Raw genomic sequence first — 26289 nt, 5'->3', positions numbered from 1 at the left:
CGCCCCCCCGCTGTCGGTTCAGCCCTCCAAGATGCTGCTTCAGCCCAATTCACCTTTTGTCGTATGTCACCACGCTGCAGACCTTGAAATTGTTCGTATTGACTTGTGGAAGTACAAAAAAAAAAAAAATTGATTTACCGACACACTGCTGGTCATGAGATAGCAGCTGTGCAAATGTGCGGTTACAGTTTAGTGAGCTTTATGATGCAGTTCCGCCGCTCAGACGACGCTATATGTTGTTTACAACGTAATGTGCAGGACGCATCAAACGTTTCGCCTTTGAACTGAACATTTTAGCACTAAATTGCATTTAAAACCAACATTTGTTTTCTCAAGCTGAAAGTGGTATTCTTAAAAGTGGATGCAGAAAGTGGCCATTTTTTTTGGGGGGGGGGGGGGGGGGGGGTGACTTACCTGTCATTTTTGTGTTACGCCCTCCTGGTGTTCTGTCAATTAGTAGCACTGTTCATTAAAATCCAACAGGACTCAGAATGACTCGCTGACAAATCAAAGACAGGTCAGAGATGAACGATGAACGACTTTGTAGTGTGTCGCTGTTCTTGACGTTTCAAAATTCAGTCAGTTGGGCAATGTGCATTTTTTGCGAGTGCCACAGCAAAAGACAAAATCAAAAGCAAAACACGCAAAGCCAAAGCCGCTTTGAATGGAGCTCTTTGACAGCAAATGCTTCCAGTATGGAGCGAATTATTGTAAAACCGCATTCATTTCCTGCATGTGTTTATCCAGAGAGGAGGATGAGATACAAAGCTGGTCCAGACTTGTTTGCAGCATGCAGCACAGCTTGTGCGTGTGTGTGCGTGTGTATGTGCGTGCGCGTGTGTGTGTGTGTGTGTGTGCGAGGAACGGGAGATGCATCCTGCTGTGGGAAAGGACACAATTAAGCAACTGGACGTAACATTTTGCATCTAGGTAGCCTTATGACGAATATGTGGCTTGTCTGGCATTTATTTGCAAGAATTTCAATGCAATGATGAGCAAAAAGTCTCAGGTTGTCATCGAATGCGTTGTGTCATGGTTTTGTCTTCGCAGAAGAGATGAGGTAAGGTTTTTGGTTTAGGGTGACGGCAGGGTCAGGTCTAAGGTTCGGTTAGGGTTAGTGTTCGGATCCGGATGTGGGTTAGGCTAGTCCTGATGACAATTTATGGGAAATGGCACGACTCATATCAGGGCCTTGTCGGCACCAGGTCCGGGCAGATGGCAGCGGGAATGGAACCCAACTTCCATAGGTTGCCTTCCAGAAACAGGAACCCAGGACCTGGAAGCTGCTGACCCGGGAACCAAGCATTCTGACCTGGGTACCGGATAATGGCGCTCTAAACAGATTTGCAATTTTTGGGCCGTGCTGTCGTTTGGGGTGTTGAAACGCTTGGTGTCGCGCTCACCCAACTTCTGACAGAGTTTGGGTCGTTAGGTTCGGGTTGCGTTACGGTCGGGTTCAGGTTATTGTTTTCCCCATAGGAAATGAATGGGAATTGAAGGCCCGCCATATGCACAGGCAACAGGTCCGAATTGTGTTGGTAAGGTGGCATCAGAATTAGGAATTCCAAATTTCAGTTGCATGATTCCAATTGATGTAGATTTGGATGGAATGGGGTCACCTTCCAAGATTCTCACCTTTTATGGGTACGGATCCCAACAAGCACCCCATGGTCACTGGAGTGAACCAAACGTTGTCATTTGTGATACGGTCGACTTCTTCTTGTGACTGGCTTCAATAATTCAGAAGCTGCACAATGTAATTGCTAAATCGAGAGTATGTTGCAATAATCCGATTTGTGGAATTTCTCAATCGTTAACTTGCGGAAGAGGTTTTCTCACCACCTCTTATTTTGTCTGCCCTAAGCTGACATCGTCTTTGCATGCTGGTCTGGACCTGCCTTTTGGATGTGTTAATTAAAGAAGCAAAGTCATCCATCGCAATTCGTCTCATCTGTTTGTGGGAGCTTTGTCATTTGTTCCCATGTTCGCACGCACGAAACGTTGATCAATCAAGCCTTTAATGTTTTATCTTAAAAAATGCTTTATTTTACCGTTATGTACGTCGTTGTGTTGGAAGCGTTGAGTTTAGTTAGCAGTTTTTGATGCAAATGGAACACTTTGCACTTACCGATCAGTGGTGGGCGGTCAAGGCCTCCAAGGCCTTCTCTGCTGGCCAAACATAACCAAAAATCAAGAAATCAGGGTCAGATTCATGAGAATTTTATACATGTTATTTTTCACCTTCATCTTATAATATCCGAGTGTTGTATGTTTAAGTGAGAGTTTGTATCCAATCATAATTGAACTAGCTTGTGTTGCCAGGCAGATTTCATAGGACGCCTTCAGAATCGTACATGTGAGCGTCTGTGCTCTAAGAGTTGCTAGACAGATGTGAGAGCCAATCAGATCACGAGTTGGTCGCAGGCCTCGCGTTGAAGTTGACAAACTCGTCTTGTGATTTGATACTGACTTGTGAGAGGGCGGCGCTATGCGGAATCAACAAATCCACTCCAGACAGTCTGACCGTTTGAAAATCTAAAATATATTCTTGCTTTTTTAACCCACAATGGCCAAAGGAGCGAAAAGTTAGGATTTGACGAACCTTTCAGGAGAAGCTCGGTCCCCGTGAGTCGAGGTCGTCCAACACAATGTGTGTCTATATATTATTTCTCCACCTGCGAGGGGTATTTATTCAAGTTGGACTCAGTCGGACTTCACTGAAGGCCTCGGTGAGAAATGTTCGGCGGCCACTGTTTCCGATATATGCGCATTTACAGTAAAAAGTCTATTTTGACCGTATTCCAATGCCCGTTTCCGAAATCTTTTTTTGGAAGTCAGAGGTATTTTATTCAATTTGAACTGCAGACAAAGGTAGAATGAAGGCGGAACATACTGAAAAATGAATGTCCCCAGGCTGTATTTGTGTGAAGTGTACCTTGCGCGCTTTATTCCTTAAACCAGTCAAACATACATTTGAATAAAGTGCTCAATGTTTGCCCACGTTCGTGGTGAATATACGGCTCGGAAAAAAATCCAACCACGGCAAATATGAAGAGTCGCCAAGCATGAACGTCTAAAACAAGCGCCTTCTTTTTGTAACGGTGCCAGCTGAAACGCACCTGCCCGCCTTTCCGGCAGAGAATTAAAAAAAAAAAAAAAGTGGCCGAGCGAGTTAAATGAGCGTGACTTCCGCGACGCAGGCAACCGTTTTGCTGATGCAACCACTGGCGCTCAAACTGGCACGGGAAGGCGACGACAAGCCAACACAAAAGGAGACACGCGAGGGAGCGATGGCAGATGTGGGGAGATATGAGGGTGATAAAGCTCATATCTCAGCATGTTTACACTGCACAACTGCTGCGCTTCCTCGTGTCCTGTTCCGTTTCTGATGACGAGCGACCATGCCCTGCGCGGCCTCCAAAAGTCCGTTGCAAATGTGAATATAATCGCAATGGTTCTGTAGCATGACCCTCAGCCGAGACGTTTCCAGGCGGGTGTTTGACTTCCGTGGCAGTTTGCGACCACGTGCAGTCGTCAATCACGATATCAGTTGCAAGAGCGTGACAAAATTCAATGATGCATGCAACTGGCTTTCTAAACAAAACCACCTCGTTCCAAAAAAGACTTGAGCTCCGTTTCTTTCTTTTCTGGCGCTTTAATTTGGTTTGTCTTGAGATTCACAAATGAGCCCATTGTGACCTCAAGCTCTTCTTTCCAAAGTCTTATCAAAATGTTTTGACTTCATGTTTTGGTTGAATTTTCATTGCATGATGCTTACCACCGTCTTTTTTTTTTTAAATCTTAAATGTGGAAAACAATTTAAAAAAAATAAATAAATAAATTAAAAAAAATAAAACTAATACTAAAACTAAACTAACTACTTTTGATAATAACTAAAACTAATAAATACTAACAAACACGCTCAACTCAAAACTAAATAAAAAACGACATATTTTCCGGACTTTAATCCGCTACTTTTTTCTTCGATTTGGAACCATGCGGCTTCAAATTCAAATGAACTCTAATTCAAATTCCAAAACTATATTAAGCCTGATTCCTCCTCCCGGTTTGGTCCTGAGGCAAGTTGCGTCCATTCGTCTCCTGGTGGAGTTGACAAAAGTCTTGTTGGGAAACGTGAGTCAGTAAGAACTGAACAAGCCTTTTGAATTAAATATCTTCAACAAACAAGAAAAGTCCAGTTGCCTCAATTCAAACTTTGCATATTCCTGCCAATTTATTTATTTATTTTTTATCATTTTGAGAAGACGGCAAGTAAAATTTGTGGCACAGTTTCATGGGCCTTCTAAAACATTGACGTCAAGGTTGTGTTTGACCCCATTTGACCCCGGCGTGGTGTGCACCAAAGTGTACAGAGCAAACTTGGCGTGAGGGCACCTGTTTTGGGCGTGGGAGGAAATGTGTGTAGTGTAGGTGGTACAAGAAACTAGATATCACGCAGCATGTCTTTGTATCGCATGTCCAAGTCAGGTCTCAAAGCACCTTGCCACCATGATACGGATCTTTTTATTCCAGTCAAGGCTTTCATAAATAAAATATGTGTTGAGTATGCATCTATGTGTGTGTGTGTGCGTGTGTGTGGTGAGTGTTTGTTTTTGCCCTTTTGCATGCATGAGCGAGCCTGAATGTGTGATTACACGAGTGTGTGTAAGTGTACGTAGAAGCTTGAACGTATGCTCGCATGCGACTCCCTGCACGTGTGTGTGGGGGTGTGTGTGCGTGTGTGTGTGTGTGTAGTGCTTTGTCCAAACAGACAGACACAAGTCTCCAGCAGAGGAGAAAAAAATGCGCCTGCTGGAAAATATCCGTCTTGTTCCGACACGTTTCATCATTTTGCGCTGTGCGCCAACCGCCTCATTTCGGTTTTCACGCCACTGTCGCTGGTGAGGAAGGAGAGGGAAACCACAACTTCCCAAAAGTTTGGGCTTAGGGCTCATTCATCTTTATTTGCTCCTGTCAATATCATTATGAAAGCGTTACAAACTGAGGAATGAAGGGACAGACTCGGTAAAACACACATCACCCCAACATAACTGACGAATGTGTTTTTGCAGTCCGTGAAAGTCTCTCTATATGAATGTTGGGAAAAAAAAAAAAAAAAGCAATCAATATGCTAAATCCCATAACAGGCACAAACAGATGATCGAGAAAAAAATTCTCATGGGCCTCGGCCTTAAATTGAGCAGGAAGTCAACCATTTTGGTTTGAAACTACCATTTGAGAAAGATTTCAGAGTTTCTACTTTGGGAAAGGAGTCCCAATTGGAAACCTCAACACCAAAAATTGATCATAACACGATGCGCAAAAAAGCCTCAAGGAGCCATGCTTAAAACGAAACACGGAGTCAGCCATTTTGCTTTGAAACATCCATTTTATTGAGAATTCCGAGGCTCTCATTTCCTACAATGAAGTCAGCTCGAACGTGAGGCAACAGGAAGCAGACATCCCCAAATACTTTTTCGGCCACCGAATGTGGACGAAGACAAGCATCAACGTTTCGTGATTTTAACGGTTGCATAACATGAGTCGAAAATCCAACAAATTGAATTAAACTTCTAAATAAAGTGAACCGGTGCGCTGTATATATTTTGGAGTATCTCGGTCAAAAATCTCGATCAATTCCACCAAATGTGCATGTCCAAAGGCCAAGATGAAGATGAGTTCCTCAAACTCATTTCCCCGCGTCTGCAGGTCCGCAGCACTGTGAGGTACACCGCAGTCCTTCCGCGGTTTTCTTTGCCTTTGCTTCTGAGGACGAAGGCGGTCTTAATTGTCTAATCGCCATCTGATTCCCATTTCCCGAGTGTCCCTTTGGAACTTGTCTTGAGGAGTCACGGAGTATCTCCGAAGGAAGGAAGGAAGAACGTCGTCGTGTATGTCGTGCCTTTCTTTTGGACAATTCAAATCTTACGGGCATTTAAATAATTGCTGCGACCAATCAGGTGTAATCTCAGGATAAGCTGCGGGGCTGCTTCCTCTTGTTTTGTGCTTCTTCTCATAATGAACAATGTACATTTCTGCTCATCGCTATTTGATAATTTTGCTGAAAATGTTCCGGCAACTGCAACTAAACGGTTAAAGATGGAAGCTGCAAGCCAGGTCAGTATTGACCGTGGAATTGCTTATCTTTTTTTTTTTTTCTTTTTTTTTTACTTTTCCATTTTAAAATGCATTGAAAAAAATCTATTAATATTAACAAGAGTAATCTTTTTTTTTAGTTTTTCTTTTTTTTTCCCATTTATTAAACAACCAAAAATAACAAAGATTTCATTTTATTTTTTTAAAACAACGCAACCAGACCAGTATTTGACAGTTCAAAAATGTGTTTTTTTTTACCTAAAAAAAAAAAAAACCTTAATGGAGCTTTTAAAATGCACTTCTATTATTCCCAAAAACATTTGTATTTTTTTTTGTTTAAAAATAAAATAAAAGCTATAAATAAAAATATGTTCTGCACACGCAGCCAGTATTTGACGAGCACAGACAAAAGGCATCAATGTGTCAAATGTAGTCCAAAAGTCAACTTTATGTCTATGTTGATATTGAGTACTCAAGAAATGTTTTATTAAAAAAATAAAAAATAATAATAGATGAATAGAAACAAGAAAAATGTGGGCCAAAACTGCACCACAATCTAAAGTCAACCTTTAATTTTGAAGACAATTTTGTCCCTCCTAATTTGTACTGTGCATTTTTATGGAAAAAAATAAATAAAAAAACTTTTGCTTTGGTTGAGAATGTCAACAAACCTGAACCCTGACCTGTTTTCTGACATATCTGACTGACACCAGAAGTGATTAGTTTTTTTTTTTTTTGCTCGCTGGCGTTTGTGGGCTTGCGAGCGCTCTGGTCGGCACTCCGGTCTCTCCTTTATGACCATTCTTGGGATACCGCGCGTCGCTGTGCTGCGTTCTCGTGAGAGCGGGCAGGCCGTAGCACATCGCTCGCAAGTCATAAAGACAGACAGTGTGAGAACAACCCGAGGACAGCCCCTCAAATCTCCCAAAATGACACTTTCAACAATGCTTCACAGTTTCCAGGCGGGATGAAACTAAACCACTGAGATAACGTAGTTGCAAAAATGCACACACCCCTAAAACTCCTGACGTGACTGTTGAATCAGCAAATAAAGTTCTGTTGTTCTAGTGAGCTTTTCCTGACATTTGTGTGTAGTCACATCTTACAGCAGGGAATGGGCAACTCCGGTCCTCGAGGGCAAGGTCCTGGATCTTTTGGATGTCTCCCTCCTCCAACACACCTGAACATGCAGGACAGTGGCCCTCGAGGACCGGAGTTGCTCACGTCTGTCGAACAGCATCAGCCATCGCCCACAGAGAGCTTCCATGACATCACAGGGCTCGGACTCTTGATAGACTTTTTTTCTCTCCACTATGTTGCGGCTCTCATATAGACAACGTGAGCGTGTGTGTGTGTGTGTGTGTGCGTCCTCCTCGCTCCTTCTCTCTTTTTGGGAGGAAGAGCAGAGGAGGTGGGCTTAGGGTTAACATGTACACACATAAACATCCTCCGGGCAATTAGAGTCATCCTGGGAATATTTATCTTTGCTGGTAATGCAAAGAGGCAGCCAACCTCCAATTTGGCCCTTGGCTATTTTCCCTGAAATTTCCCAAATGGGAGGAGGGAGCGAGGCGGGAAAATAGGAAGCAAGGAAGAAAGGATGGAAGGAGTGAGGGATGGAGGAAGCGGCAAAGTCAAAAGATGGTGCAGGACTCGTCTGATGCATGACATCCTTGTGTGTGAGTGTATGTGTTCGTATAGGAAGCTTAGTGATGTTTGTGTGTCGTTGTTGTGTGTGTGGGGGGGTGTGTGTGTGTCCGGGCAGGTCAGGGACCGGCCCGAGGCGGGGTGATGAGTCGTGTTGGGGACCTTGTGTTTGGTGTGTCTGCGAGGCAAAGTGAGGTGGGGTGATGGAGACGTTTGCGTGAGTGCGTGTGTGTGCGGGCGTGGGGGTGTGTGTGTGTGTGTGTGTGTGGTTACGCCCCCCACACCTCGGGCCATGTGACATCTCTCAGGGTGCGCTTGATTCGAAGTGAATGGCAGCGTGCCGCGTGGCTCCATCGTGGCCAAATGACTTGTGACACTCCTCGCCTTGTCCCGCTGACGTCTGAGGAGACGCACACACACGCACGCAAATCAAAGACATGGTATCGGCAACCGATTGTCGACACATTTAAAATTTTGGAGTGTACCAAAGACGAAAGGGGACGGCTGCTTTTCTTTTATTTGCCATTTGAGCTTTTATCGAATTTCCTTGATGGCTCGATTTCGGTCCATGTCCTAGTACGTTCCGTCCTCGCAATAGTTCAGCACACTGATCCTCTAGTACGATGTCTTTGTCTTGCTAATGAAGTTTTTTTTTCGCCTGCTAGACACTTCAACGGCTTTATGACAAACCGCATTTATTCAAATGCAAGGTTCATGTACTCGTACTTTCTTTTTCCTCACGAGTCGACAATTTCGTGCGCCAGTATAACGACCATATTTACCCCCAAATTCTTGCTATTTTTTTTTTTTATGGCAAGCAGATTGAGAATTTATTCACTAGTCTTGAAATCCAACTTCGGTCCCTTCATTTGTAAACTCGTTGTCCTCACTAGTAAGCCATTTTGGCTCTCTAACCAGTACTAGTCATCTTTTTCAACTACTAGAGCCACTTTTGGCATCCTCTTAAGCAATTAACCCTCAGCGTGCTGCACTATAACGTACTAAATCATGCACACGGGGCTTCCTGAACAAAACTAGTGGTACCAAAACAAGCAATTATGATTTTGCTTCAAGAGTAGCATGTCGTTGTCGTAGTGGTATGACCAGGTTTACCGGGAAGTGAGGACAAAGAGAATACTAGTGCATGGACCGTAAAACTTGATATCAAGAATATCGAATAAATGCTTGTATCTGTTTGCACGACATGTGTTTTGTCTTAACATCGCTGACCTGCACCGGCGAAGGCCTGAGGCACAAGGAGGGAACACACGCACACGCCCACACACGCCCACACACACACACGCACACCCCCGCACACACACAAAGGAAGTGTATAGTAGCATCCGTGTGTGTTTGTGCACGGTGCAACATATGTGCACGCCAGGACTATTTGCAATGACAGTCGGTGTGTCCATTTGGGCGGCTTCAGAACTCTGTCACGTCGCATGACGTCTTTGTCGTCCTTGCCGCAGGCCGGCGGCCAGCGAGATATGGACTTGATTTGACTCGGGCCATGTTTTCCGAGACGCCGCCTCGTTGACGTGTTTGCGTCTCGGCTCAGCTGAGATATTGAAGTCGATTCAATTGGATGGAAATTTTACCCACAATGAGTCTTGGAAGCTGAAACAGAGGAAAAAAAAGAAAATTTCAATGCAACTGTGAACTTGAACATTTAAAACAGACTATAAAAAAAGCTAAACAACTTAATAACATTTTTTTCAAAGAATAAGGTTCGTTGTTGAGCATCTAGAGATCACAGAAACTAAATTTATGAAAATAAATCTAGGATTTATACTAGGAAATATTCTGACATTAAGTGTGAAAAAAAATCTGATTTGGTGGATCAGATGAAATTATGAGAAATATAATATCATTTAAGGAGAATAAAGGTATGACAACAGCCGAATATAATTATAATAGGAGAAGAAAATGAAGTTGTAACGTTAAATAAAAAAGAAAAGAAATCATTAAAATGAAAAAAAAGTTTTTATTTGGATTCAATATAGTTTAGTTTCATTTTCATGTTCTGCCTGCTCTTGATTTTTTTTTTTTTTTGCACCTGTTCTCGTCTGTGCTTCTTGTGTTGCCCAATCCGCTTCCCCCAGCCACTCGGCTCTCGTCCAAGTGTGCCTCGTTGTGTTGTTCACATTACAAAATCATGACAAACTAAAAAGTTATGACAAAATACGCTTTTGCATCAGATTGCGAGTTAAATTCCCGGAAAAAAATAATAGTAGATGACAATCTTTTAATTTTGCAATAATATGAGTATGTCACAGAAAACAAAAGTGAGGAGAATAAAGGCAAAGGAAAAACAAAGCTGAGGGGGGGAAAAAAAAAAAGCAAATTTCCCACGCAACATTCGCACTGAGTCAGCCGCAGTTTCTTCTTGGGACAGAGTTTTACTTTTGAAACTTTCTCAACTTGCTACTCTTATTTGTATTCATCAAACTCTTCAATGAGGCTCCTCACACTCTTTAATTGAGTTTGCTTCTTGTAAGTCGTACTCGGGCATCCTCAATTCACCCGCGCGTGCACGAGAGGCGATTATGTGCTGTGTTGCATCTGAGGGCAAATTACAAACTTGTCTCTTTCTGTGAGTATCACGGAGACAAGCGCTATACACGGCTGCCCTTCCCTCGGGCCCGCTGTGACCCTCGTCTGCAAAACAACACGGTGAGGGTGTCTTCCGAGAGGACCGAAAGACCGAAATCACGTGGGACCAAAACTCCAAAATTCAGCGATGAGAACGAGAGGATTTGTATCTGACTCCAACTTATACGAGGCTCTCGTGGTCAGAGTTCAAGATTACCGTTTATGATTTGTGTACGTGAAAGAATGCCCACGAAAGCATTTCAGCCACGAGTATGAAAGTGTTTCAGTTGTGTGTCTGCAAGGCCGCTTTCAAAGTGTGTGTGAGATTTTTATGGGGTGTGCGTGTGTGTGTGTATGAGAGACAATGATCTTATGCAGCGTTTCAGTTGTGTGTATGAGAGGTAGCGGTGAATCTCATCCCTGCCGGCCCCTCATGCCGACACGTGGCCCTCCTTGCCACAAGGTCATCATCAAAGTCCTCGTTATCCCTTCCGCCTCGGGTCCTCCTACCTCAGACGAGGATTAATTAACCAATTATTAGCGGAGCGCCCCTGGGAGGCGTTGTAGGCACCCCCCGCCTTGATGGTGTCATGGCTGGAGCACGTTCTCAGGGCCTCAATTAGCTGCCAGGAAGAGGCCGAGTGGCGAGCGGCGTTCATCTGGAGCCTCTGCGTAGGTGAGGCAGATTTTAATTCAATTAGGATTATTATCCGAATGTCCGCTGTTGCCGCGAGCCGCCTCGTCCCACTGCCTCCTTTACTCCATTTGGGAAGCACCCGAATGAACCAAGAAGGCAACTCAATTTTATGAATTTGTATTTACTCCAGGCAAGAGGCACAAAAAAGCTTTGTGTCTGCAAATAAACCTAAAGGCAAAGTAAGTCTGGCTCGCTTTTATTACGTACTTTGGATTTGGGTTGAACAAATCTTGGAATCTGGGGTTTGGAATTCGCCTGTTCCAAAAACGTTGGGGAAAATCTTTCGTCCTTCGTCAGAAAGAAAATTCTCACTTAGTGCGAGTCAGCATGCAGGAATCTCCTTTCGGGGGTAGCAAGACCGGAACCAGGTGTCATGATTCAGAGTATCTTGTTTTTGTTTTTGTTTTTTTCATTTTACTGGCCAATCAGGAGATAGCGTTGACACTGAAATGTTATCTATAATTGCCCGAGCTTCGTGTGCTTGTTGCTTTGCCTGTTTTTTTTGTTTTGTTTTTTGCAGCCCCATTACATAAGACGTATTTGTTTCGTATTGCCTGTCGTTACATTTCAACATTTTGTAAATGTCTTTGAAAAAAAAGCGAGTAAAAAATTCAAAGAAAATTTTTTTACATTATTTTTTTCGAACATAACGGGATTATGGGATTATCGTTGTTATTATTCCAACATCACACTCATCGGATATTGGCAGTAAATCTGAATTGGCCACTTGGACGTGCAGTGTGAATCCAGTTTTGATCAAAGTCCTGTTGGCCAACCGAGACCTCCTGCTTTGTGTGATGCTGCCGAATGGAAGGAAAACAATCTTGTTGTGATGGATTTCATTTTCTTGTTTACAAACGTCGCCACACACACAAAAGCAGCGCCATGTTTTGTTTTTCTTCAATCCCGTTGCTAAGTGGATCAAATGTATCAAACGAGTGGGATTGCGTTGATGATACCTGGACATTCTCCCCGCCAGCGCAATCGAGCCTCACGTACCGACCCGGGGGTGGGGTGAGGGGGTGAGGGGGGGGGCGAGGGACAAGACTCAATAGACTCGACTTGCGTTTCAAGAGCGAGGTCAACGAGTCGTTTAACGAGCGTGTCTGCATGCCGTCCGATCCGGGTCGCACGTTCTGACTCCAAGTGAGCAGACAAATGAGGAAAAGCTTGGGGGGGGTCTTGTCTTGTCACCTCCCCCGCTGCGTCTAATCGTCCCGAGCAGTGCTGACCGCTTTCGTTGGGAAAGTTTGGTCTGCATACGATGGAAAACTCCGTCCGTTCAGTCATGCCAACCGAGCATTTTTTTTTTTTTCTCACAACTGCGACCGTAACGTTTTGCAACAGACTCTCCGCGACGCACTTGGACTTGGAATGTTCTGCAATGCTGGCGAGCAAAACAAAATGACTAATTTCACATGCAGTCAATAAAACCTTTCAAACTCCGAATAGAGTATTTGCAATATTCCAGTTTTGGGGGAAAAAAAAAAAAAAAGTTTTTAAAAACCCAAATAACCAGTTCTTTTAGTTGATTAATCCCGAGAGAGCCCCTCCCCCATCTGTTAGTGATCTCCTGGACCACTGTGAACGCTGTGAAGGCGAGGAAGGAGGGAGGGGGGGGGGGGGGATCTTGAGAGTCAAGGAGAGTTTTTTTTTTTTTTTTACTGCATCCTGGTACATCCTGCCTTAATGAGGCCCCCCTCTCTGTCTGCCCATCTGTCCTCAGCGGGATTGGTCGCACGGGGCCCCCATGTTAGGTATGTTGACGCTGCGCAACAATGTGTGTTAGTCAGTGCAACGATTTGTTCACGAAAGCGTCGTACACGCAGACAAGCGTCTCTGTTGGGGAAATGTCATTCCAGGAGGACAGAGATTAAGGCAAGCAAATTTAAGAGCGCCAATCGGCCACCACCTCTGATGACCTCGTTCTTGGGTAGAGTCTCATTAGCCCGAGCCGCAAGTGGCTTGTTAACCTCACTAATCGAAATGGGAACGAGCATAAAAGAATTTATTGCCGGGTCCCCACTTCAAAGAGGACAGTGGGGAGGCGGCTAACGTTAGCGCTAGCGCGATGGGACGGTTAGTTTGAGGATAAAATGAAATTGAGAATATTCAATTGTTCAACAAAATGTTGAAGAATATACTGGTCTGGTTGCAGCAAAAGATGGTGATTTTTTTGGGGCGGGGGGTCCCCGAATCGCTCATAAACAAGACTAACAGCACTGTAGAAAGCATGAACTTGAAAAAAATATGAAAAATGTCAAATATATTTTTGATATTTTCGGATTGATGTCAATGAATTTTTTGTTTTACGTGTCATGCAATCTTTACTTTTAATTCCTCATCAAACGAATATCCTCTTTTTGATCCAGTCATCATGGATGCAAGCTTGTGATGCTCATTTTGATTTGAGACAGGCACTTCCGACTTCCTGACGTTTTTTTTTTCTTGCCGCCATTTTTCCTTCCTCTTTCGCTCGCATGAAAAATGCACGGAATGCAACCTTATTTTTTTTTTCATTTCATTTCCATGAACTTCTCCACTGATGCCCCTGTGCTAACAACGAGATTGCCGCTTTCAAAAGCATGAAACAAGTGCTGAAAAGCATTTTTGAGCACATCCCGCGCCATGGTGTGAGAGTGTCTCCTTGATAAAACAAATGTAGTGACCGCTGACAATAGCAAAGCATTACGGGAACTACAGCAGTCATTCAGCACGGCCCCCGTCTCCTCGGAATCTTTTCAGCGGGGCCGGGAGTGGCAGTCAACACTTAGCAAACGGCAAAATCCCCGAGGTGCAGAAAGGTACTTTGTCAAGGCGAGCGTGTAATCCATTGATTCAATGCTACATGTTTATCTTTTGGATCCTTTGTGTCACTTACACGGCGCTTGTTTGCTCGCCATCGTCGTCAGTGTCAGCACAAGCCTCTTTTTATATGGGAGTCAAACAAAGCGAGACGCTGCGGTTTGGTTAGCTCGGCCCGGGCAGGGATTTGGCTCATCCTGATTCACGGGCGCGCACCACAATAGCAGCTATGAAATCCGTTAATACCGAGCCCGCTCGCTATTATCCCGCGCCTCGCCTTTTAGGTGCGAGGCAATTCACGAAGGATGATTATTATTTGTACAGACAGCCCGACTTAGACACACAAGCAGGCTGACTGACAGCAAATCAAGAACGAGCGCATTTAAAAGTGCACATGAACCTTGGGAAAAAATGCATAGACGGGCTGTTTTTGTGCATCATCGGAATTTCCTAAATAAACAAACCTCTCGTCCGCTCATTCCTTGCTGCTTGTTGCCGTCTGCCCCGAATGCAAACCTCTCCTGACGTGGAGCGTTTCGTTTTAGGGTCTCGGGATGTAAAAGTGACTTTATCATTTTTATGCCCAACATTTACTATCTGTATATTTCCAAAAATGCGCCAGGAAGCGAGCCGTTCTGAATGGAGCCGGATTGTGACGCAGCAGTTAATTTACATAATACCGCCCCTACATTGAGTTTCACTGCCTGAGTGAAGAGCTGCCGTTTTCAAGTGATCCAACAAAGCAGAGCTGACGTCTTAGCGCACAATTAGCATTAGCATCGTTAGCTTATGGCACATATTCAAATGTACAAATTCCGATGGGTGTTTTTGTTTTTGTCATTGGCGGCAGGTCAGCTGCATGCGCCGTTCTGCTACATAAATGGCAAGTGAAATTCAGCAGCTAGATGACGAAGTGCTGCCTCCACGAGTGAAAATACATTTTATGGCTAAGCGACTCCGATAGTGGATGGATGAATGTCTGTATTTAATGAAGACGTCCTAATCCGTGATTGGCGTTCAACAATATGCTGCAGGTCTGTTTTTCACTTGCGTCAAGATGAACTTTTTTGCGATGAAAGTCAAGATGTGGCTCAAACGGACCCATTTCAAATGCGGAAAAATGGCGTCGTATTGTTCATATGATGACGCAATTTGTGTTTTTAACTGTAAATATTGATTGATTGAAATAGTATCAATATAAATCTGGTGTGGTTCCATAATTATGCGGGTCCAAATGACCTCGGATTATTATTTTTCATTTCTGACACTTTTCAATAATAGAATTGGGTCAAATTGACCCGGGAACATAATGTTATTTCCTGTTCAGAGAAATGACATTAACAAAAAAAAAAAAAGCACACGATAGGCACCAACGAACAAACACACTCTTTAGGCTATAAATTAATTAGAGGTACAATTGCCCAAATACGGCGGACAAAACCGACCCAATAAATGCCCTTGAACGTCTTTCCATATCTTTCACTTATTTATTTATTTATTTTGCCAGAATGAAGTAAAAGGAAAAAAAAAAAATCTGTCATTGCACTTGTCACTTTGTGGCACGTCAAACAGCAGCGAATGTATTCAAGCCTGTGGCCAAGTGTGACCTTTTTAGGGGGAGCCCGGGCGCAGTTTTCTCCTAATTAAGCCGTCCTTTTTCATGCATACGCAAATTCATATACATACATGCGCACACACACACACACACACACACACACGCAAGTACACACCGCAAGATGCCTTGCTCATTAGACAGACTCGGGGATCAACAGATTAATTTAATCTGCATAAATGCAAATGGCCTGCTTGGCCATCTCGAGCGCTCGGTGATGGTGGTTAGCATCGAGGCTAACCCAAAGGTTGTTTAAAAACACTCAATTAAAGACATCTGATGAATAGAACAAAGAATTTCAAGCATGAATACAAAACAATAGAATGTGTTCATCGGCATCACAACTTTTTTGTGTCCATTCAGCCGTGAGCATGCGACACATCAGGCAGGCGGCGCGCCTAATTGGTTTGAGACAATCACCACTTGATGACCTCATTAAGACCTTAACAAAATAATAACCTCATAATTGACCCAATTCTTGAGGATCCTAAAAACGAGGCCGGAGCGTGGACGGCGCTGACAAGTCTGTGACGGAGCGCAGGCGTGACAAAAAGCGTCTTCCTGCCCGCAGAGCTCACGCAAAGTCAAGCGTGAACGAGCTTTGCTTTATTAGACATGCAAAACAACTAAACACATGTTTACTCTCAGAGGCCGCCATCCACATGGATGCTTCGATCCACCAAGACACGCAACGACAGCTCAGTTATCCTTGAATCTGTCAAACACATTTGGAGGGGCTCTTTCCTCAAGATGTGAAAACCATCATCAAAGATTCGAATAAGAGGAGAAGGGCGAGCAATAATCTCGACATTTCTGTAACGGCACATTTAATTTGAACCTGAAGTCGGCTGTGACCACTCCCACGGCAGCGCAGGCCTCCTTCACCCAGATCGGCGCACCCTGTGCTAGATTGACGCCATTCAAAAAAATAGAGCCTAAAGTCTTGAAAGATAAAATCAATCTTGAGGATTATTATCTAACAATTTAACTAACTCAAAGCCTTTTACTCTAATTTTAGTGAACATTTATCAGCAATTTAATGGACCACTAATTGCTAATTTTGGCATTTTCAATGAGTAATCATAAACTGAATTAGTCGTCTGCCCAATTAATTATTTTGATTTCAAAGAAAAAAATAAAATAAAAATGCATTGGCAATAAATTCAAATTCTTCGTTTAAAAATGTTGGTGCATAGGCTGCAATAATATATTTATTGCCCCCTTTTTTTTTTAAAGATATTATAAAAAACAAGGAATCACTGGACAGACTGTGGCCTCAAAGTGTCAAAAATAGAACAAGTGTCCACGAAAATAGCATCACATCCACGCAAGTGACTGTAGTTTGCCTTGTAGCCGTGCACGCACACGCACACCCCCACGCACTAACACACACACACGGCGTCAAAGAGCTTCTGTGGCATTTCAAGAGTCTCCATGAGTGCGCCGGTGATACCCAAAAGGCCCTCAGTCGCACATGAGCATCCATGGGCACTGCAGCTTCCACACCCTGCACGCCGCGTCCTCTTGTGCTGAGCGGGGCCATACGGACGGCCGTTTAACAAGTTCCCCACCCGCTTTTTCGAGGCGCGTTTAAACAAACATCACTTTTCCCCTCTTCGCATCCGCCGCTAGCCTCCCTTTGAGCCAGCCGCAGTGTGAGAAGGTGGGCTGCGGCTTTCGCAATAGAGAGAGAGAGAGAGACCTCACAGTGCAGGGAGGAGTGAAGTGTGTGTGTAAACGTATGAGAGTGTTGACACACTACAGGCTTGGCCTCTAGTAAATACACGGGATTTCACACAAGGGGGCCGTTGGATGAATGGAGCGGCCTCCCTGGAGAGTAGATGCACCGGACCTGCACTCATTAGCCTCCCTGAGTCAAGGCGGGAAAAAAAAAAAAAAAAAAGGCCGGACTTTCCTCTGTGTCACCGCCACAAAAGAGGGCGTTCATGGTTTCGTGTTTCCCTGCTGGGGTCCCGCTCAGAGAATGCATGAGCATTAAAAAAAATTTAAAAAAAAAAAAAATGTTGCACCAAAAGTGTGGCCAAGTTAAAAATGTTCAAATTTGACATCATAGAAAGATTTTCAGCTTTTTTCCTTGCAGGTTTTTACACCTGGATTGGATATGCAACAATATGCCGTACTTGTAAACATAGATAATATTTTCAAGTGAATAAAATATTTGAAAATTCAGGTATGTGTACTTAATTTGAGTACAGCGCTCCAGATTAACTTTTTTTTTTTTTTTAACTCGCAAAGTGGCCCCTAACCTGAAATTTTACACGTAGAAAATTTAGGGACACACACTGTAAGTTGACTTGCAAAGTCTTTATTCACTGCACAAAATTGAACACAAATATTTTCACTCAGTTTGATTTACTTCAAAAAGTAATTTGCGTACATTGCAAAGCCAAATCCAAACACTGTCCCATATTCGGTTTACATCTTTAGCACATCATCTCAGAACAAAACTCCGTGCTCAAGTTACCACTGGGCCTTGCGAACCAACATGGCGTGGAGTGTGGTTCTTGTGGGCAGAACTAAATGTATACGTTTTGAGAGCTGTTTCCAAAGAAAAGGCCTGTCAAAGAACAGTCTTTGATTCAAAATACACTTCATATTAATATTCAGGGATTTTACAGTAATTACAAGATATTATTAAATTATTATGATTTTTATTTTTATTATAATAAAAATATATAAATATACTGTAAATGTGTCCAATTGTATTTAAAAAGTGTGAACAACCTGTACGGAGGCTTTTCTTTTCGACTCTTTGCTTTTCTACATCACGTTAACCAAGACGGACGTGGCTGTGAGTTTCTTCCAGCTCGCCTAATTGTGAGCCGTTGCATTTGGGAGCTACGGGCCTCCTTTAGCTCGCAGACAGTGCGGCTCTCTCGCACTCCACTAGTTGGGCTTGGCAGCCGGCGTGTGTGCAATGCCAGGCTGGAGGCCGTTTTGTGTTGCTTCTGCACGCTTGAGACTTTTCTTCGCAGCATCCTGCTTATCTCCTGTTCTTTTGTAAATAAATATATATTTTTTTTATTTTTGGTACTCATCAGTGTGTGACTTGTGAAAAGTGCCCGAGTGAGGATTGTAAGTGAGCAGGACACCCGTCACAGGTCCGCCCGTGAGACCCAGTGACACCTGTCATCACGGCTTACATTGAAGACCTGCTACGTAGCACCTCCAGCCTCGCCTCCGCCACCATCACACTCGGGAGGGGCGAGCGGGGGGGGGGGATTAATAGATCCGCTCTCCTCTCCCTTCCTTACTGATAGCGAGGTTAGCGGGCACATTGTGTGCGGAGAGGAGGGAGCGAGGGATGAGGGAAGTCGGCCTGGTTTGTCCTTCAGATGATGCGTTTGAGGCCCTGTGGCGATGGCTTCCCACATGACTGCGTGCTTGGGACAAAGAGGGGGTGTGTGTGTGTGTGTGGGTGTGTGTGTGCGAGATGCTCCACAACCACTTCACTGTTCCATTGTCACTTCCAGATCCCTTCTTAAAATGGCAGACAACCAAATTCTTCTCATTTTGTGCATCAATATCGGAAAATATCGTTGCTCTTTAAAAGAAATCGTGCGGGTCACATTTTCGATTTTGATGATATTCTAACATGCCGACACATATCATGATTACAATTTACAAACCGTCAAGAGCAAATGTTCATTATGTATTTTACGTAAACGTATTTGTGTTGCTGACTGAAAAATGTTGTCAGGTTTGGGAGAGTTTAATTTTTTGGGTTTATAAATTTGAGCTAAAAAAGCTTGCGCAATACAGATTTTTGTGTTTTAATTCATAGCCAGAAAAAATCCACTTGATGCTGAACCTAGCCCATAATTCATAATGTATTACTTTATTACATCTTATTCTTATGAAAACCTGAAAAAAACAAAGGCGGATTTGGAATGAATGCAAAAAATGGTTCTCTTTGCTCTTTAATCAAGTTTTAATTCTAATCAATAAAATAACAACATCTGTCAACCTTAGCCCTGAAAGTGCTCACGTGGATTGATTGCAATTTTCAAATAGTAATAAAGGAAAATAGTTCAAATGCTAACTTGCGAGCATTATTATAATGATAGATGGTTAATTAACATTCTAAATCATTTTGAGTACTTAAAAGTATATTGAAGCAACGCAGAGCTGATTATTGTCATGTCGTGCGTCGGCATGCATAAAGTAGCCGAGACAGAAAGAAGGACGGGCGGAATGAGGCCTGTTTGCTTCAGAAAGCATTTAACAACTTCCCCTGGAAATTGAAAGAGGAAATAGTTTTGGGCTGGATTGCAGTAGGGGGCGAATGAAGCCCATATGAGGACCAGATGAAGACCGAGCGTAGCCAAGCTGGTCTGACAGTGGGAGAAAGAGAGGGGAGGGGTACCGTGGGGGGAGGGGGGGGGGGGCATGCTTTGAAGTCCGTCATTTACATGTCCCGACAAGAACAACAGAACATGAAAACACAAAGTGGGATCATTGTGTTTTTGTGTACAAGAGTGTGTTTATGAGGGCATTTAGCAAACTTTTCAACATCCACCCCCCCCCCACCACAACCTCCCCACTTTAATTCTCAGCTCTGTTCCACACTAATGACTTCCATCCACAGTGTGCGTTTTCATTAAACTGTGTGTGTGTGTGCGTGTGTGCGTGTGTGTGTGCGCGCGCGCTCATGCAAGCCTTGTACGTACTGTAACAAAACCTGCCGACTCCCCTCACGATGGGAACAGACACAATTTTCTTGGCAGATGTTGACCGGTGTCGGAAATTTGAGATTTTGTAGGAATTTGTGTTATTGAATAATGATAATGAAATGTGACTGTCAGTAAATGTAAAAGGCAAAGGATGCACTGTGCTTGTTTCAAGAAAAGTGGACAAACATTTTACCTTTCAAAATAACTCTTTGTTGATAATGAAAATTCAAAGAATAAGCCCAAACTACATTTATTCATTTTATGTACAATTGTCACTAATTGATTTATTGCTTTGGTTTTCGCAATTGATGGCTTTTATGAGGACAATTCAAATTATTTTTGCTTGTTAAAGCAGCACTTCATACACTCTGCCGTGTTCAACGAGCAATCGAGCATGTGTCGTTTATCGGAAGTAGAATTTTTTCATCTGTGCGGCGACCAAAACTAAATGCAGCTCTGCTTACCTTTCTGCCTTTTTTCATTTGAATGGAGGTGATGCGCCAGTGACGATTGTGCATTTTTATGCATGATGGACTTTCAGCGAGTATATGAGCTCGACAGTGGCTCTGGATCTTCACCCATCCGAGCTTCCGGATCACGGACAATGAAACTTAAATGAGCAGCACTGTTTCATGAAATTCAGGCAGAAGTGCTAAATGGCTCGCTCTCAGGCACATTTTCAGAAACGGGCATATCAAATATTTCTTTGGTTGTTTGTTCCGTGTTTAATTGCCGTATTTTTTCCTTTTTTCCTCGATTTTGAACCGTGCGGCTAATACAACGGTGCGGCTTTTCCCGGGTCCCGACACATTTTCACCTTTCCAACTGTCACAAAGTTCAAACTGACTTAGCGCAGGTGTGTTCCTCGATGTTCGTACCGGTCCTTGTATTGCAATCTGTTATGCTGTCATGAATTCGCCCCCCCCCCATCGGCATTGTTCCGCTTTAGTAAACGGCGGTAAAAGAGGAAGACTGCTGGGAAACCCGCCAGAAGGGTTCCCGATGAGCACGTGACTCCTGATGCATGCGTCCCAATGACGGATTTGGGCTGCTTTCGGATCTGTGCGCTTTTGGCTCGAAAACTGGCATCTCGCGCTGGCTGGCGGTAGGGCTTGGATTCTTCGGGCGTCTCGTGCACGGACCGGCCTGGTGCTCTCGGATCAGAGCCTGACTAAGGCACGTGTTGTGACATTTGGTGGTATTTGCATATTCATTTTTGACATTAAGAATTCCTCTTCGGCGCCTGAGGTGTTCTCCGCGCTAAGGATCCAGTTCCTCACGTCCCCGCTAAGTGAACTTGACCCCACAGTGGTGCTGATAGTGGATCTGAACCACCCGGTTGGTTGTTTCTGGGCCAAAAAAAAAAAAAAAGAAGGAGCGTTCAGGGCACTCTGACTCACTATGGCTTTAATCAGGTCGGAAAAGCTGTGTTGTCATGCAATGCGGAGTCAAACATTTGCCCTCAGGTTGCCACACAGGTCAACTGCGGTGGAACCGGAGAGCGGAAATCTTGGTACATGCATACTGTTTTTTAACATCGGAACGGTTTTTAGTTATTTATTTATTTATTTTTTTAATGTGAGCAATCTCTCACATCGCTCAAATCGAACGTTTTCCAAAAATAAAGTTACGTAGAGTAGCGGTCCCCAACCACTGGGTTGCGGCCCCTTTGAACTGGCCGGGGGTGGAAAATATTTTGAAAAATATTTTGAAAAATGCCCAGCTTCTCTCCGTTATATCGGGCTCCGTCCCCCAAAAGTTGCCGGTCCGCAAAACTTTTGAACTTGTATGAACTGGACTGTGGCGGGAAAAATATTGGAGACCACTGATGTAAAAATACAACTACAAAAAAAAAAAAATGTTTTGCACTCTCAACACTTTTAAGCGTATTAAAACACATTTTGTGCGACTTGAGCGAGTCTGGTGTAAGTGTGTGTGTGTGTGTGTGTGTGTGTGTGAGCATTGGCCAACAACAGCTCCTTGGTGGCTGTGCTAATTGTGATTGTTTTACTGTTGCTGAAAAGTGCATTGCATACTTCGTCCAGCCATAGCTTTGTCTAATAAAAAAAAAAAAGCGCTTGGGGATTTGAGGCAGGTCTGTATTCTCAGAAGCATCACATGAGCGGCGTAAACAAAAACAATGCAGCAGAAAACCGACCCACCAGTGGCAGGTAAAAGCAGATATGAGGCGAATGGGTGAGCCAGACGGGAGAGGAGGGTGAGAGAGTGAGTGTCGGTGTCCGTGGGGCCTGTTTGTGAAGGCGGTGTTGGGGCGTTACGGGTCTGGCCCCGGGCGTCGGCGCTGTCACTGGGAATTAAGGCGAGCGAAAGAGTGTAACTTGCCCCACCACGCAGCCTGGAGGAGCGCACGTGGGGGGCTGGCCGGCCGGTTGGCTCGCTGCATGAAGGAGGAAAGAAGGAATGCCTGCCTCCAGTTAGCGCTGAACACGTCTCGTCAGTGTTGAGCATAGGACAGTTTGAGATTGGAAATCATGAAGAGGTCTACAATTGTCTGCCCATCCGTTTTCTGAGCCCACAAGAGAGGAAAATGATTCTTAAAGAAAAAATGCCTCAGGGTAGGCATAGGAATTTTTTTAGAGGTATCAGATGATCTGGATTTTTCTTTTATTTGCTAAATTCAAGACTTCTTGAGATTTTTTTCAATTTCAGTAAAAATCAAATTCAAGACCAACTGCATAATGTTTCCGTTGCCCCGTGTTATCATATTTTTATTGGTTCCTCTGTCCAAAAAAAAAAAAAATCTCAATATTTTTTTCATTATTTTTATTTTATTAGCTCTTAAATTCTTTTGTAAACTTATTTTTTTTCATTTATTAAGCTTACTTCCGTGGTATAGTTACATATTTGAATGTTAGCTAAAGAGCTAAGTTAGCTAGCATCCATTAGCCTAGCAATCACATTTTTATTTTGTTAGTGTTTAGATTCTTTTTATACTTCATATTTATTTATATTTTTTTATTCATTAAGCTTACTTCAGTGGCATAATTAAACATTTGAATGTTAGGTACTGAGCTAAGTTAGCTGGGATCCATTAGCCTTGCTATCATGTTGACCAAATGCCTAAAGAAAGAACTTTGACATTTTATAAACATACAAACAATTTGTCTGCATGCATGACACAGAAACTAAAATGCACATAATACAACATAATCACGTCTGTTAATCTCCACCTCCCAGAAGCCTACTTGAGAAAAACTGATAAATGACCACACACCAACGTCAGATAGCATAACACAACGCAACAAATGTGCACACGATAAGATAACCACTTTGCACTTGCGTTTGCAATTAAAAATACACAAGTCCGCAAGTTAAAAGATCTTTACTGGCTACAAATTTTCCAAACACATATATTACTTTTATAAATAACACTTTTACAGACCAACCAAATTTCTTTTTGTAAACCTGCGAATCCCAACTTCAAAATTGAAAGTACATGACACGGATGATTGGCAGTGCCAGCAAGCCCCAATGTTTGCTTTTGGTTGCGTCAACTCGATCGGAGATGGCATTTATCAAAGATGACTTAGCTTGTCAGCAGTCTCGCTTTGATAACCACAACCGCTAATCCGAACGCTTCAGCTTGTGGCTGCACTAATTGTTATCACGCAGAGCCCACGGCCAAAATCGGCTGGCCCACTATGCCGTGTTGCCAAGTTGCCACAGGCTTGTTTGCGGGGGGCTGGGGGGGGGGAATTCTCCCAAAAATTCCCAAAGACTGCAGTGCGATACAAAGGTTCTCCCTGTTTTGTTGCACTGAACATTGTACAAACCGAACACGTAAAGCACACATTTAATTTTTTATTTTTTTTTTAAATAATGATTTATGCGCATTATGTTGGCATCTGCTGAACATGATAACGGGAAGGTAAGAACATTGTGGCAAAGGTAATGTTCTAAATGGCATTAACAAAAAAAAGTGTCCGTTATTCAAAATTCTCTCAACCCAGTTTAAAGAATTTGAAAGAAAGAGAGCCCTCTCGTGTTGATGAGTGGCACTGCATTCATCTTCAATACAATTCTCCATAATAGTTCATAAGAATCATTTTTAAATCATGGAAATGCACACATTCAATTCAACCATAAATAGTTCATAAAAGTTCACAGTAAAGAACGTAACCTATAAAGCAGATCATTAGAAATATATTCAGAAATAACCATTTTTTAAAATGTATCTTTAAATGTATGGGGGCCACTGAGTCACGCTGTTGAATGTATACTCCATGTCTAAAAAAATGATTTTATAAATTAAGAACTAAATGTGTATTTTTAAAAAAAAATGAAATGCATGTCCAATCAACATGTAATATATATATATATATATATATATATATATATATATATATATATATATATATATTGATAAATGTTCCCACTTCCCCAAATTAATAAGAACAGCATAAAAACAAAACAAAAAGCACAATGAAAGTAGAACAAAGGATTGAGGCGACACACTGTAAATGCAACTTTGCAAATTTGTTCACGTTATATTGTGTCGTGATTGACGAAATGGGAACGTCAAACTAGAGAATGCGACCACAACCCAAAGCAAGCAGGTGTGGAATTCCACGACGACTTCAGGTTAAAAGGGGGACAGGGGAAGAGGTCAAAAGGTTCTGCAGGTACCCCCACAACCTTTCTGTCCTCCCTGTCTCACACACACACGCACACACACACATGCGCACGCACACACACACATGCACGCAGGCAGGCATTGTGAACCTCTCTTTTGTCATGCACACCCGGCTGGGCAGGGCTCCAAAATGCAGACGACCTGTCAAGTTAAGTGACGGGTGTGGCCAGGTCACAAAGATCAGCATCTCTTTTAATTACGCAGGACGTGCACGATATTTCAGCTTCCGTAAATGTGCGTGCGTGTGAGATAGGCGGAACGAAGGGCTGGGATTGCTTTCGACACAAAAGCATTCCAATAACAACCCGATACGCGCCAACTTTCAATGGATTGCGAATGCACCTTGCAAAAGGTTCTTCTTTGGAGACGTTGCGCCTTTGACCCAGTGGGCTCCATGACAACTTTGAAAATGGGCAAAACGTGCACGCCGAAAGGGAGGTGCTCTCCGCTTCTACAAGTGCTAACTTAATGACTCTTCCGCTCACCTACTTTCTCTCTACTAAGGCTTGGAGGCAATCGTTTTGGAGCGAGAGCGCCTCAGCCTCCAGCTCTTCCCATTTCGTCTTGCGCTTCAGGTGCATAAATGCACAGCAAAAGTCATGTTTTACAAATTGGAACAACGGCGCGCGATATTCTGTATCAACTCGGTTAATGGCTTCAAAAGACAGCCCAAGGATGAACTTTGCTGCTGGCTGCTATTATTTTAGATGCTAATTTCTACTCTTGTTTTTTTTTTTTTTATGTCCCGTATGCCCATATGGGTTCTCTACCAGCAGAATATATTCCATTATGTCAGATAGTGGAATCAAATTAAAAATCAGATGACGGTAAATAAATCTCAATTTTTTTAAATCTGTTCATATGACTTTATGTGCATTCGCAGTCCAAAATCGTTCTGTACATGCAGTAAACATCTCGTTTTTTTTTAACATAGCAAACTGCAGCTTATAGCCTGGTGTGGCTTGTATATTGTTTTTTGTTTTTATTTTATTTTTTCAGAAAGAGATGCTGCGGCTTCTATGCGTGTGCGTCGTATAGTCCAGAAAATACGGAGGGTGGGTGGATGGAGAGGTAGCGTGAAAATGAGCTCGAGATGTTGGGGAATGGCAAGTAATCAATAATAAAATCTAAATAACGGCAGGAGCCATACAACTCGTGCAAGAGCAAACTTGCGTAGCATCAGTGATTTTAATGACATTTTGTACAACATTCAAATGGACACATCGAAATAAAATTGAAAAAATTTGATACGTCAATGGATTTCAATTTTAAATTAAAATGAAATTAAATTTAAATGAAAAAACTGTCACCCAAATGGCCTTGAAAACTTCAAGATACAATTGGAAGATTCAAAGCACAAACTGGAGCCAAGGCAACACTCGTGCATCATATTTATTATTTATGATGTTATCATTTTTAAACATAAACTCACTTTGTGGGGGACATTTTGCGCTTGCTCTTTATCCCTCCTTCTAATCAGCTAACGAAT

The 26289-nt window shown here is 43.0% G+C and overlaps 1 protein-coding gene across 1 annotated transcript in view; it reads left to right on the top strand.

Moving 5' to 3' along the window:
- Positions 1–26289, top strand: part of LOC148326705 (uncharacterized) — a 42924-nt gene that overhangs the window by 2321 nt on the left and 14314 nt on the right. The gene's annotated exons all lie outside the window — the stretch shown is intronic.

Source organism: Idiotropiscis lumnitzeri, chromosome 11 (genome assembly GCF_059441095.1).
Source record: "Idiotropiscis lumnitzeri isolate Australia: NSW breed Sydney's pygmy pipehorse chromosome 11, RoL_Ilum_1.0, whole genome shotgun sequence".
Taxonomy (NCBI): Eukaryota; Metazoa; Chordata; class Actinopteri; order Syngnathiformes; family Syngnathidae; genus Idiotropiscis; species Idiotropiscis lumnitzeri.
Note: the sequence above shows the minus strand (reverse complement) of the source record. Positions and strands in the feature narration are given on the sequence as shown.